The sequence below is a fragment of the Lycorma delicatula genome, chromosome 4 (assembly GCF_047948215.1).
Source record: "Lycorma delicatula isolate Av1 chromosome 4, ASM4794821v1, whole genome shotgun sequence".
Taxonomy (NCBI): domain Eukaryota; kingdom Metazoa; phylum Arthropoda; class Insecta; order Hemiptera; family Fulgoridae; genus Lycorma; species Lycorma delicatula.
In genome coordinates, this window is record NC_134458.1 from 150,751,902 (window position 1) to 150,758,717 (window position 6,816).

The window sequence follows — 6,816 nt, forward strand, 5'->3', positions numbered from 1 at the left end:
TTATTATTGGTATGTCTGGATCTGGCAACAAATTCTGACAAATTTCTAACTGAAAGTCATGCAGATCCATTTTTCTTCCTGTGTATTTATTATGAAGGAAATAGCTATTTTTTAGCATTATGTGAAATATGTGAATTGCTAATTTTTTACTCCATGTCATTGTTTTATGACAAGTGGGATAATAAGACAGCATTTGTTCATGTTTTTCAACTCCTTTCATGTTTTTATTGTATTCTACAATTATTTGTGGTTTTTTCACAGTGAAGCCTCTTTTATTAGTTACTGCAACATATTTTGCTTCAAATTCACTAGATATAATAAGGATATCTTTTTTATCTCTTACATGTTTCCATTTGGCAATACATACTCCGCTGGAATTATAACTAGCCACAATTTCCCCAGGTTTTAAGTTTGTTTCTATTACTGGAGGCAAATCTTTCTGTTCAGCAAGGAGAGTACCAGTGCAATAGGTATCAAGCTTTAATAGTTCATCAAACAAAGTTACACTACTATAGGAGCTATCCATGTATAAAGCATGGCCTTTCCCAGTTTGTCCTTCTAGTAACTTATAGACAATTTTAGATGCGTGGTTTTTATTTTCCATTATATCCTCTCCAGCATAAACATGTAGTTTTTGAACAAGTCCTTTTGGTTCAGACAAAGCATATAATTTGATTCCACGATTGCCTGTTAAGCACGATTTAAAAACTAAATGACCTTTCCATAGAACCATACATTCATCGAGTGAAAGTTCTCTCTCAGGAGTATAAATTTCATCCATTTTTGAATTGAAAAATTCTATTAGTGGTTGGATTTTTTTTAATTTGTCATTTCCATTTTCATTAGCCACAGAAAACTGTAGAACTCTTAATATCAATAGAAATCTATCTCTACTAAGAAAATTACGAACTGATAATCGAAATAAATAGTGTGTTCGCCAGTAGTCACCTAATCGATTTAAACGTATTAAACCCATAAAAAAAAATATTCCCAGAAATGTTTTCATTTCATCCACTGTTATATTTCTAAACTTTTTTATCCGGGAATGAATTTTTGCACTATTTGCTAACACATTCATGGCATATTTATTACTTTCATGAACAATATTTCTAAGAAGTTCATCGGTGAATAGCATGAAAAAGAAATGCAGTGGTGTTGTTCCAGATAATTTTACTTTTATATCACTGTTACCTGAGAAGGGTATTTTAACCCTTTTAGGTGGTGTGACAGTCCAAGTGTAAGTATCACTAGAGGAATCTCCAGTCTGAGAGTCAGCGGGTTGTTGAAATGCCTGGAACGTAGTCATGTTGGGAACAGTCAGAAAGTGCTGATGAAAACTAACTGCTGATTGTGATGTGTCATCTTCATTATCTTCCTCGTCTGTATCAAATGAAAGAGATAGTTCATCATCTCTTGAGTTTTGCAATATCTCATCATCATCATCATCATCATCATCGTCATCATAATCATCATCATCATCATCATAATCAGTATTTTTATGCTGAGACAGTTTCTTTTTTTTTGTTGTTGGAAGTTGGGTATCCATAACTGAAAAAATACAAGTAATATGATAAACAAATTATGCACTGTACAAATTTGATTTATAACTATCTAAGTCAAACTTTAATCTGTACATAGTATGTAATTAGGTATACAAGCAGTTGATTAAAAAATGTATATGATTAAGGAATGTATGAGCATCTGATTAAAAAATTTATACGATTAACCTATGTTAAATAAAGATAAACCTTTTTCATAAGAACTTTAAAATTTTACATCAATTGTGGCTAGCAATTCCAAATATTTAAAATTTTACATCAATTGTGGCTAGCAATTCCAAATATTTATGTCTGATGGGAAGAGGTATAATCTGTACAACTAATGGGTGGCCAAATCATTGTTTTGGTCATCATCATGATTATAAACATTAGTCATCATCACAATTAGGAAGAAAGGTGTGAAAACTTAAAAATACTTCGTGATTTTGCTCTTAGCAGTGAAATAATATGTTTGAGATTTGCAATAGGTACAGAGAGTGCTATAGAAATAATCAACCTTTGTATTAACTTATGTGAAAAATATAACAACTTAAGTGAAATTTTATATACTGGAAATTCTTTTACTGTATTCACTTTTTTATATTTACCTCCAATTGAATGTAGAAAAATAATACTAGATTACCTACTAAGGAAATTAATTTTTTTTTTTTTTTTTTGAGTGGTGCATCTGAATATCACCAAATTAATAATTTTAAAAATAAATACAGCTGTATCACATCCTTTCTTATTTGAGCCATTTCTTTCTGTTTTTCAGAACAGTTGAATTGCTTCATCAACACTCAATTAATGTATTCTGTGACTCTTCTGTTTGAACTTGAAGTAGTTCATATTTCCTCTTCAGATATACCCTGAAAGTGGGATAGTATTCACTGCAGTCCATCCAATTACTTGTATTAGGATCAATACTTTTAAATAGTGAACTAATTATAACTTAAATAATATTTAAGTATAACTTAAATAGTTATTTGGTAAAAGCATATAATATATTCCTTACTAATTGATAACAATATATGAGTGAGTTTTATGTAGTAATCACATACTGGTAGTGGTATCTTATCACAGCTGCTGTTGTCTAGTTATGCTACTGTTACCATTTTGGTGTTGCACAAATATTAATAATCTCATACATTCATATTTCATTTTATCATATGAACATATTTCATTGCTGTCAATTCAGTTTTCTTTAACTAACCAGTATTCTTTTTTAGCATTAAAAATCAATCATTATACACTGCTATTTCATTATCTATGCCAGTTTGATTGGTTTTTATAAATTTTTAGCATATGAAATAACAGAATACATGGTATAATTGTGATTGATTTTTTCAATAATTATTATTCTTTTCAGTCAACAACGATGGCTGAGAAGGAGAAGAATATAATAAATGAGCTCTGATATTGAATTTACATACAGGGTACTTTCTTTTAAATAAACAAGAGTTTTAGTTTTTAATATGTACAAAAACATTTTAGCAATTAATAGAATAAATTGCCATACAGCCCCTTATTTTTTCTTCAGAAAATATTTAATGAAAATATCTGACACCTAGATTCAACACAAGAAATGGTCAGAGAGTGTAAATGACTCCTGTTGAACTGAATCCACAGACAAAATTGAAATATCAATTTGAAATCTCAATTCTATTTTTTAATACCATCCTAATTGAAAGTACCAAGTATTAAGTGGATCAAATGTTAAATTTAAACACACTAACCATTATGTTAAACAGGGAAGGAAAAGGAATTCTACAATCTACTTGAGGCAAGATTAATCATCAAAAAGCATTCTGGATATCAGTTGACATCAATTTCATTCTTAAATATATCACCGTATAGTAATGTTACAAGTACTATTATTACAGAATGTAATTAATGTTGGATATGGATCATAAGTTGTATAGAATGTTTTTTGTTTAATGCTGAGAATTCAGTTGATCCTGCCTAAAAGAAAGAGGAAGGCAATTATTATTATTTTTAATTTTGTAATGTATCATTTTTTAATATGATAAAAAGAGAAAGATACAAAAATATTTAATAGAATGTTAAAAAAAAATTAGGTAAAAGCCTTTCTTACACATGCTATAAAGGAAATTTGAATCTGTTGAGAACGTTGAGACCAACATTATCACTTGTTACAAAATATGATCTTAATTATTTTGATGATGAGAACCAAGTAAAAGGCAATTATTTAAATTTATAAACTTGACCAAAATATGATTATAGTATGTTACATGAATTAAGTACTGTAAACCAATACAAGTAGGTCGTATGGTTTATTATAAAAAATAAAAATGTCTTACCATAAAGAAGAATTTCTCATACTTTAAAACTGTATTATTAATATTTGTTAAATAATTCTATTTTCAAAAAATTAACATGAAAGATAAAATTAATTATTCTTTCATATAAATTAAAACGGCATTTACTTTCTAAAACAGTAAAATAAATTACAATTTCAGAAATTATTGCTTGGGTGTACCCAAATAAATTGTTGTGAAGTAATAATTACTTAATAGTTGAAAAAGGTTATTTGTAAAAGTTACCTGCACATTAACTCAAAGTTATCCTGTAGTCTAGCAGTTGAATGCACAGTTTATCAATTTTTAGGAATTTATTTAAACCTTTATGTAGTCTTAACACCGAAATTTAATTTCTCTTGATTAATTATTTTATTTTGATAAAAGTAAAATACATTTATGAAATGTCAATATAACATTACCACATGTACATATAATGCAGGATGAGATACAGGTCAATGTTATTTTATTTGCAACCATTTTTAAAACGAAAATAATATCTATTTTTTTTTTACATCAATCATTTGTCAAGGGAATGAAAATAATATAGCTCAAATACATTGATCTTTAAAATATTTCATTAGCACTTCTACCTCCTCTGCTATTTTTAACGTACATATAGTTTCCAAATCAAGAATTACTGTGCAAGGGAAAAAGCATGAGCATAAAATTGTATTAGGATTAACAATAATGCTTTATTTTGTTTTTTCGGACATTAAAAAAAAGGTTTCAGTTTTGGAAAGGGTTAATAAAACTGGTCTGATGGAACAGCAGGAATAAACATCTTTAAAATATGCTTTGTTTCAATATTGTACATTCTGAAATGATGAATATATACCGGAAAACTTGATTGTTATGATTTATAAGCAATAACAGCCAGTTATCTACATAATAAAAACCAAAAATGTTTAAAATTAATTTGAATTTTCTGAACATAAAATGCCGAAAATATTGATAATAAACTGCAGAGGTGTGTAGCCGTCATTTTTCAAACTGGCACACAAGTCTGCTTTTTTATCAATGCATAACTTCTGCAAACTTCGAGAAATAACTTTATTTCTTTTAAAATGGTAAACAGACTAGGTTGAATGTCAGAACGGCGACTGTCAGGCCTTGCCGTGCGAATCGCTCATTAAAAATTAACTTCCAGCTTCTAGAGAGTTATATCCCTTACATTTCTATGTTAGATTGGTTAATAAATATACATAATATTCCTAGATAATGATATTTTCAATGACCTTGCGCTACGTTCCGGTTTTTAAAAACTAACTGAAAACCTATTATTGCTTATTCGGTTTACACTGAGACAAATTAATAAAAAGAGAAAAAATACTTACTATAATTAATAAAGGGTACTATACAAAATTTCAATAAAAATAAACAATGTAAATAAAACAATATAAAACGAAATCACGTATAGTTTCTAGAATAGGTTATGTTTGCATAGGAAGTAGAGACGCATGCTGATCCCACTAATAGCCTGTAAACCGAATGAGACCGAAACGCGCCGAATGCGTTGTTAGCTTGAACGCTGCTCCCGGTAGCGGCAGTCTCCCTTTAGTATATAAATTAATAGTACATACTTTGTCGGCATTGAACCGAAAATATCCAACTTAAGTTTATAAATAAACAGAAATAGTTTAATAATTTGTTTTAATTGATTCGCTTAGTTTATTTCGCTGTTTCGTTTGTGGTGCGTTAATTTTAGTGCCGCTTAAACTATACCCCGGTGTTCTTTGGTGGTTGGGTTTCAATTAACCACACATCTCAGGAATAGTCGAACTGAGAATGTACAAGACTACACTTCATTTACACTCATACATATCATCCTCTGAAGAATTATCTAAACGGTAGTTACCGGAGGCTAAACAGAAAAAAGAAAGAAACTATACCCCTAACGTTTTTCGTAACACTACTTTAATCTATTCAAAATAGATTTGAATACTAGATCGTGGATACCGGGTTTCTTTGGTGGTTGGGTTTCAATTAACCACACATCTCAGAAATGGTCGATCTAAGACTGTACAAGACTACACTTCACTTACACTCATACATTTGATGCTCTGAAGTATTACCTGACGGTGATTCCCGGAGGCTAAAAAACAGGAAAAAGGAAGGAAGTAGGCGATCTACCGCTGTAGTTAGCTGCTTAGCTAACCTTGACTAGAGAGCGTAAGTTAAGTTTAGTTACATTATATTTATAGTTTTCTTTATTTACTTATTTAATAATTTCAATATAGCGTTTCAGTGGAGCCATCTAAGAACTAACTAACTAGAGGTAGATCGCCTACTACATTAATACCGAATTTATTTAAAGCCAGCCAACTGGTCCGACTTGTTTTTTAAATTTTAATCTCATGGCAAATTACCTATATTTCTCACCCAGAAAACATTACAGCAGGTAATGAATTAACAGCAGTAGTAAAAAAAATATATATATATTGCAATATTATGCAGATATATTGCAATAGTGCAGAACCACAAATAACACTCAGTTTTCTAAAAATTTGCGTTTCACTCCAACCGTCTTCTTTAATTATCCATTTCTGTTGCCAAACATCCAAGAGAACTCGGAATTGCAATTCTATCGAAATTAATATTGTTTATTTTGATATGTTCGTAAAATTGGTTTTAATGAATTATATATACTAGTGGTGGGATAAACGATTCTTTCAATTCTATTCTCAGAAATTATTCGTAAAGAAGAATCGTTCGTCCGATTCAACGATTCTTTTCCTTGCCACCACTACCAGTAATGTAAACTTTAATGAGCAAGCTCTCTTTCTCTTCATCACCCATGTTTAGCATTTCATCTCTATTCATACAACTAAACTGATGCATACCTACTAAATATCTTCGATTCTTATCTTATTCGACTCTGTAAGAAAGATTGCTATGAATTGAATCGTTACTGAGAAAGATTTGGTTTACCTATCGTCTATCCAATCCATTGTTGAGAA